Source organism: Brachyistius frenatus, unplaced genomic scaffold, assembly GCF_029030835.1.
Source record: "Brachyistius frenatus isolate BFR_SWC_R1_liver_20210118 unplaced genomic scaffold, ASM2903083v1 Contig_317, whole genome shotgun sequence".
In the NCBI taxonomy this organism is placed as follows: Eukaryota; Metazoa; Chordata; class Actinopteri; family Embiotocidae; genus Brachyistius; species Brachyistius frenatus.
The window spans coordinates 74,707-82,500 of record NW_027210916.1 but is presented as its reverse complement, the minus strand read 5'-3'; the positions used below and the strand labels follow the sequence as shown (position 1 = coordinate 82,500).

The following is a 7,794-nucleotide window of genomic DNA, read 5'->3' as shown; positions in this document are numbered from 1 at the left end:
ACGATGCCGAGCGGTCGGTCCTCCCTGCGGGCCTCTGCATCAAAAATCCTTGTTCATCTTAAAATCGCGGCCGGTTTACGTCACTTCAGTCCTTCTGCATCTGTTGATTGATTATTGGAACGTGTTTTGGCTTTGTGGATCCACGCCGGTGCATCGTTGGTTGGGAGGTCGCAGCAGTGTGTAGAGGTGTGTCCTTTTACATCAGTGTGTATGTTCCCCTCCAGCTGACTCTGACACCTCTGCACTGCTGAACATCTGCAGACCGTCCAGCGAACAGGCGTTCACAGTTCACGCTGCAATATCGTACATATGTAAACCACGTGAGCACTTCCGGCTCTCTGGAAGACGTGTGCACCTCTTGAGTTTCTGCTCCGCTCGTTGAGCTGCTGTTGAAGGAAAAATAGTGATTTGTTTGCCTCCTAACTTCCGTTGATTTGATCCCTCTGAGATGAACTTCTTCTGTCGTAGAAGATGAAACGACGTGAGTAGAAGTGGTTGAGTCTGCGGGCTCTCAGGTCAGATGCTCGCTTTACGTTCCTCCCCGAGAGCCGCCAGAGTCACAGTTATACAACAAGTAGTTCTGACCCGGAGAGCTGGTTCTGACCACATCACGGTCGTACCAATAATGACGTTAAAGACCACAATCTCGTATAATATTCCTAAATGTTCCCAACTCTTATGTTCTTCATTTTTCTAATTAAGCGATATTAGACGAGGTCTTTTATGTCGTCATTGGGACGACAGCGATGCGTCAGGACGGAGACGCTTTATACACCAAGTTACCAACTAAATAAAACATGTCATCTAAATGTGTTCATGTGGAAGAACTCGCTCTCAAAACATAAAACTTTTTGCTAGCGTGATCTCCGTTTCCATGGCAACGCATGGGGTACAACTAACAACTGGAAAACAATCAGTCGCGTCAGTAACGTATGAAATGTTTACTACTCCAGGAAGTAGTCCCGCCCTTAGCAACCACCCTAGCAACAGAGAGGATTTCTAGTCTCCAACTGAATAAATACAGAACATAGAAACACTAAACTGATCAGCTAGTTCAGTCTGGTTGGAACAACCAGCGACCAAAAGAGACCCGACTTCACCAAACGGGTCATTTAATAGAACTAGAACAAGTAGAAACTACATTATAGTACATATTATATGAAACTCTATTCTAATTCTATTTTCCCATTGAGGAGGTGGAGTGATATTTCTAGTGATGAACAGGATGTGATGTCATGATGATTTGTTCCAGATGTTCAGTTGGCCAATCAGATCTCTGGGGGCGGAGCTACTTGTTAATATATTATAATATAATTATGATTTAGAGTTTGCGAGTTTAAAACATGTTATAGTTTGTCTAAGAACACATTAGAATCAGTGTGAAGAGGATTAGTTTGAGATTTGTCACCGTGCTTTCACAGGAAGTGAAATGTGAAGCAGCACGTTGATCATGACGTACATAAAAACCAACCGGTTTCACTTCAGCTCTCAACGTGGCGCCGTCTTCTCCTGCAGTGTTTCATGTTTGTTTTGATGTGGCCGAATATGAATATAACAGCGGTGAATGGAAACCCGTTCATTTGCATTTGCTTGTGATGATTTTCTGGAAGTGTAGTTTAGATTTGAAATAGCCGACTTTTGGACAGAACGTGTCTCTCTGTATTTAACGCCGGAGGGATGTCGAGGATGTGGGTTGTTGATCTCTAATGTGTCATAACAAGTTTAAACCATTAAAAGTGTCGTTCTGCAGGTGGAACGTAGACGTCCTGGGTGGAAATGTTCTCTTCTCTGACTCCTGTGACCACATTTATCCTGTTTTGTCCTTGTTTTTAGATCATAAATTCAGAGCAGTAAGTGGGCGTCGGCCTGCTGAGTCCGTAGAAAAGGCGGTAAAAGCTGCTGGTGTCGATGATGTCACCAACAATCAGCATCACTCAGACAAATGTTACAAACACTTCTTAGTGCCAAACAGGTGTAACCACCTCCCCCTGCCACACACCTGACGCTGTATGGAAACAAGTGATTGTGGGAGGAGCCAAAGGCAAAATAATTAGCATTACACATATAGTTATATATTAGGAATAAAGTCACATTACTTAAATCTTAGTTATAAATTTGGATCAAATCAGTGCCGACTAAAATAATCACTAAGGTTAAAAATTCTTCTGAAGAACAAATTTATTTTCAGACATTTTAAAATTTAGATTTGAAACTCGAGTGGTGCACAAACTGTTTCACTGTATACTGTATGTAAAGTCACTCTTATGCACTTCTATTGATTCCTTAAGCCAAAAAGAAAATGTACACTTGATGTTAAACAATGACTGTTAGAGAATTAAAGCTTATTTCAAACAGATCTCAGAGATCAGAAGGAAGTGCAGTTTTATATCGTTTGATCTTTTCTTCTTCAACAGTGACTATTCAAAATCAGAAGATCTACTTTCTATTTGTTTTTCATTTATCAGTCCAACATAAGAAAAAAACAAATAACGACTCATATTTCCAACTTTTGATTTCATGCTCATGTTAAAAACAAGTGAAATGAAAGAAACGGCCAAACTTTTAAACAGATTTTAATATTTAATGTGTCCGATGTGTGACCAGTGAGAATCATTCAGAAGTGTTCCTGAGCCCATGCAGTGATTTCCACTCCAGAATAGTGTTTTTAATGCAGTGCTGCCTGAGGGCCGAAGATCACCACCATCCAATAATAGTTTTCATCCTTGTCCCTTGTGTTCAGAGATTTCTCCAGATTCTCTGAATCTTTTAATGATCTTATGAACCGTAGACGATGAAATCCACTAATTCTTTGTAGTTTTATGTTGAGGAACATTATTCTTAGATTGTTGCACTATTTTCTCACACAGTCTTTCACAGAGTGGTGAACCTCTCCCCATCTTCACTGCTGAGAGACTCTGCCTCTCTGAAGTCATCTTTTTATACCCAATAATATTACGGATATGTTGCCATGGTAACCTAATTAGTTGCAAGATGTTCCACCAGGTTTCTTTTAGCATCACACAACTATTCCAGTCCTTTGTTGCCCCTGTCCTAACTTTTATCAAATGTTTTGCTGGCATCAAATTCAAAATGAGCACATTAATTATGATGGGAGCAAAAAAGGAAGTCAGCTGACGAAAAGCGAAGAGGAAACGCTGGACTTTTCCACCCAGGAGACCAATGCTCACGTAAAAAACACAAAAGTCGGTGTTGACTGAATGTTAGTTACATTCATAAGTCTTAGGATATTTAATGTTCAATACACAACTGACTTAACGTACTTACTTTAACCCAGAACCTTTCTTTTTCTAACCAACCTGTCACAACACTGACCACGTTTATTATTGTTACCATGGAGATAAAGGTCCAGTAGACTTCACTGCTCCTCTCCAATGGCCCTTATATTCATTCTTCCCCAATACTTAACAAAAAATAACAATATAGAGTAGAAAATGTGTTAAATATATTCTGCTGACTGAAACTGGATCTGGAAGCTGGTTCTGACCTGATGAATCTGAAGCTGAGAAATGGAGGGATGAACGAGTTTTTTCTGTCACTCATTTGTTTTTTAAAAATTAATCAGATTATTAAAATGACCACAAAATGTTCATCTTCTGTTTGATTTGATCTCCTTTATTTGTTTAATCTGTTTCACAGAGGATCAAAATATGTCAAAAAGGAAACAATTTCAACAGATGTTTGCATTTTTTTACGAGTGCACGAGTTTAAAAAGGAGAATCTGAAGTGAAATCACATTGTTGAAAAATCCAACTGAAAGCAGAAAAGAAAACAGTGCAGGGAAACTGAAACAGGACATGAAGTGCAAAATATGAAGAAAATGAAGAAATGTTTTTCAGTATATTTTTTTGTTTTTGCTTTTGCGTCATTATCAACATCAACATCTTCAAAACTGTCCAGACTCTCTGAGGAACTTTTCTTTGAGCAATTTTTGTGCACAACAAAGTGCAAACATGAGGCTCATCCACAGGCATTCAGACTGCTGTCAGCACCTTCAGGGGGCGCTGTGCCTCACATCCTGGTCTCCTCTGGGGGTCGGTTCATGTAGTCCTGCAGGGCCCGGTGCAATGGCAGCCACTTGTTTACAGAAGCTTTGATGGCGAGGATCCATCTGTGAGGAGATCAGACGAAGCAGCATCACTTCATCTGTTTCACTGCAGCAGCTTCAGGCTGGTTATTGTTTCAAAATGATGTTCATAAAAACAAGACCTCAAATATGAAGTGTTGTCTAAACACAGTCACACAAGATCTTTCTCTGTACACATTAATCTAAAATGGGTTAAATGTTTTTTTAAATCAGGAATGAACTATCTGAAGAATAACTTGACTCGAAGAATCTAACCGGATGTTTAAAGTCATTGCTTGATATGTTTCTGATCCTCAGTATCTGTGCAGACATGTTGTGGTTATTCAACTTTAATATCCAGCCTAAAACCATACAATACACATGTTTGCGTGTGTTGTCTTTTTTCCAGACCATTAAATATGATTCAGTTATCATTAATAACCAAACAGGAAAAATAAGAGGTTTGTTTTGCTTCACAGTAACTGCAGTGAGGCTGGATTTTAAAAACACGTCATCGTCCAGCTCAGACAGACACGTTGAGCACGAGAAGGAAACTAAGAAACTAAAGAAAGATGATGGTTTCATGTGCAGGATGTTCTCGTGATCTGGATAAAGTCCCGTAACGTACAATATAATCAAAGTGCAAATAAAAAGCCTTGCAGCTCCTCACCGTTGATTTTCAGTGGGATTCTCAGCGCAGAAGTAGAAAGTCTTGAACTCATCAGACAGAGGTTTCAGCTCAATGGTGGACTTCTTGGAGGCGTAGGGCTGCTCCCGCACCAGGTAGCCCTGCAGGTAGATCCCACCTGAACACAGACCAAGAGTCAATAACTGATAAAACATGTCACACCTCCTTTCTGCAGCAACGTGAATGGAAGACCGTGACTCTCATTATCTTCATTACATTTAAAACTCTGCACGAACCTCAGTATCACAACAAAGCGAAAATAGACACGCTGGTTACAAAAGCAAAACGTGAGACAGCCACGTTTAAGTAAATAGGCAGGAAAAAAAGTGGGTTCCTGCTTCACGTATTTTTAGCATTAATAAAAAAGGTTTTTAGCCACAATAAGCAAGAATATATTATAATATATATAACATATACAACAAAGCATCTTAAATGAGGATTTCTAAACACCACACACACATTTGAGGTGCAGTGAGGAGAATCTGAGAGCACATAGAAAAAACCGAGAACGTCATGATTCACTTTTTGTTGATATTCATGAAACAGTGCGACCCGGTGTCACGGCAACACGTGAGAGAGCCACGCTTTGGGTTTTTGTTGGTGTGAAAAGTTGCACGTTTTGAAAGCATAAAACTTACTTTCACATAAATGTCTTGTGACACGGGATCATGTGACCAACATCCCGCAACAGAGGGAACAAAGGATAGTTTTTGGCGGTATTTGGAGGCGTGGCTTGCAGGATGATGAGGTTTGAATCCAGGAGGTTTTTCTCAGGTTGTTTGCTTCCTAACCACAACCATGTGTTTATTTAGTAACTCCAACCAAGTGTTTTTGCTAAACGTTTCATTTTTTCATGTAAATGCAGTAAGTTTCATTTTCGTCCGCGACAGGAAAATGTGTAACTGTCACGCCTCGACAGCGCAAAGCGTAGCTATCTCACGTTTTGCTGTAGTAGACCGACGTGTCTATTTCACGTTTTGCTGTGACGCCGGGTTGGATTAGTGTGGACGCTGCTGCGTCCTCAGAGGGTTTCATCATATTACTGATTCACAGTGACCCTTTCCTCAGTGAAGAAACCGGCCTTCAGACAGCATCGGAGACCATTGGGACAGACAGGGCAGCATGTAGCTGCTGAAGAGACGAATAGTTTCCCAGCAGTCGGTGGAGACCAAAAACAGAGTTTGAAGGAAAGTGAATAATGTTCACGGAGGTCAGAAACACGTGAATCTAATGTTGCTTCATATCTGCTGGGTAGAAACGGGTACAATCGCTCAGCTTTGGTAGTTTATGGCCTCAGCTGGAGGCTTCATGTTCTCAGGTTAAACTACAGGGTGAAAACAACGTGACAACGATGTCACCGCCGTGTTTCACCTCAGCATCTGAAAGGTGACGTGGATCCGTACCGTGTGCGTGAGTTGCGCGGATGCCGCTGTACAAGTAGAGGCAGGAGTCCTTCAGGATGCAGTAGTGCTGCAGCCACGTGTCCTTGCTCTTGTCCAGTTTGTGGAGCAGTCCGAGACAGTCGGGGCTCTTCATGGCCAGCGGGGGCAGATTAGAGTTGTGTCGGGTGACGTCGACCCAAACGTGGTTCTGAAACAACAGGTCACGTCAGATACGTTCACTCCAGTCAGGTTAGGTTAGGTTAGTCCGCCTCTGGGGCCAAATATTACAGTCACAAGAACACATGTCGCTACACCAGGGTCCATTGGGTTTCTGACAGATTTAGAGGTTACCTGCGTGATGGGGTGAACAGCTTTCTGCATCGCTTCCAGCCACCTACAGTCACACAGATATCAACAATAGGAACATTTGTGAACAGGATCACAGCTGATTAAACATGCACATGGCTGAGAGAGAAATGATGGAAAGTTCTTATCTGTACCGTACCTTTTCATTTCCTGGTTGGAGGTGGCAGAGAAGAAGAAGAGTCGGTTACCGGTCTGAGGGCGACACTTGAACACGAACGGTTTCCCCAGCGAGACGTCCGATCCCACCTCGGCACCCTCCAGCTTCAGGGCTGACAGAGCCCGCCTCCGGCCTTCATCCTGTCACCAACACGCAGGAAGAGAGTCCAGTTTCATTTCTGTGTGGACGCTGGTTCACAGAAACCAGAACCGGTGCCCCCCCCCCCCCCCGCTCACCCGCTTGTGTCTGTAGTAGTAAAGGCAGCAGTCGTGGGTGAGAACGAACCACCTCTTCCTCCAGCCTTTGATCAGACCCGACTGAGTGCGCTTATGAAGGTAACCTCGGCACGCAGGCCGCGGCGTGTTCGGACCGCGAGCGATGTCGGACCCGATGGTCAACGTCAGAACATCTGGACCTGCAACATCAGGATTATAGTTAACATGGAATTTATGCTTCTAATGTACATAAACTCAGTGGATAAGGGCCACAGGTGAGAGGATAAGGGCCACAGGTGAGAGGATAAGGGCCACAGGTGAGATGATAAGGGCCACAGGTGAGAGGATAAGGGCCACAGGTGAGAGGATAAGGGCCACAGGTGAGAGGATAAGGGCCACAGGTGAGAGGATAAGGGCCACAGGTGAGAGGATAAGGGCCACAGGTGAGAGGATAAGGGCCACAGGTGAGAGGATAAGGGCCACAGGGGTGAGTGGATAAGGGCCACAGGTGAGAGGATAAGGGCCACAGGTGAGAGGATAAGGGCCACAGGGGTGAGTGGATAAGGGCTACAGGTGAGAGGATAAGGGCCACAGGTGAGAGGATAAGGGCCACAGGTGAGAGGATAAGGGCCACAGGGGTGAGTGGATAAGGGCCACAGGTGAGAGGATAAGGGCCACAGGTGAGAGGATAAGGGCCACAGGTGAGAGGATAAGGGCCACAGGGGTGAGTGGATAAGGGCCACAGGTGAGAGGATAAGGGCCACAGGTGAGAGGATAAGGGCCACAGGTGAGAGGATAAGGGCCACAGGTGAGAGGATAAGGGCCACAGGTGAGAGGATAAGGGCCACAGGTGAGAGGATAAGGGCCACAGGTGAGAGGATAAGGGCCACAGGGGTGAGTGG

The 7,794-nt window shown here is 43.7% G+C and overlaps 1 protein-coding gene across 1 annotated transcript in view; it reads left to right on the top strand.

Annotated features, from left to right (window-relative positions):
* The window catches only part of macir (macrophage immunometabolism regulator), a 7,081-nt gene extending 4,725 nt beyond the window's left edge, over positions 1-2,356 (top strand). Inside the window, exon 2 of the mRNA XM_069723134.1 lies at positions 1-2,356. This exon is cut by the window's left edge and continues 1,523 nt beyond it. The gene's annotated coding sequence lies outside the window, so the exon portion shown is untranslated.
* Positions 2,357-7,794: the final 5,438 nt, after the last annotated feature.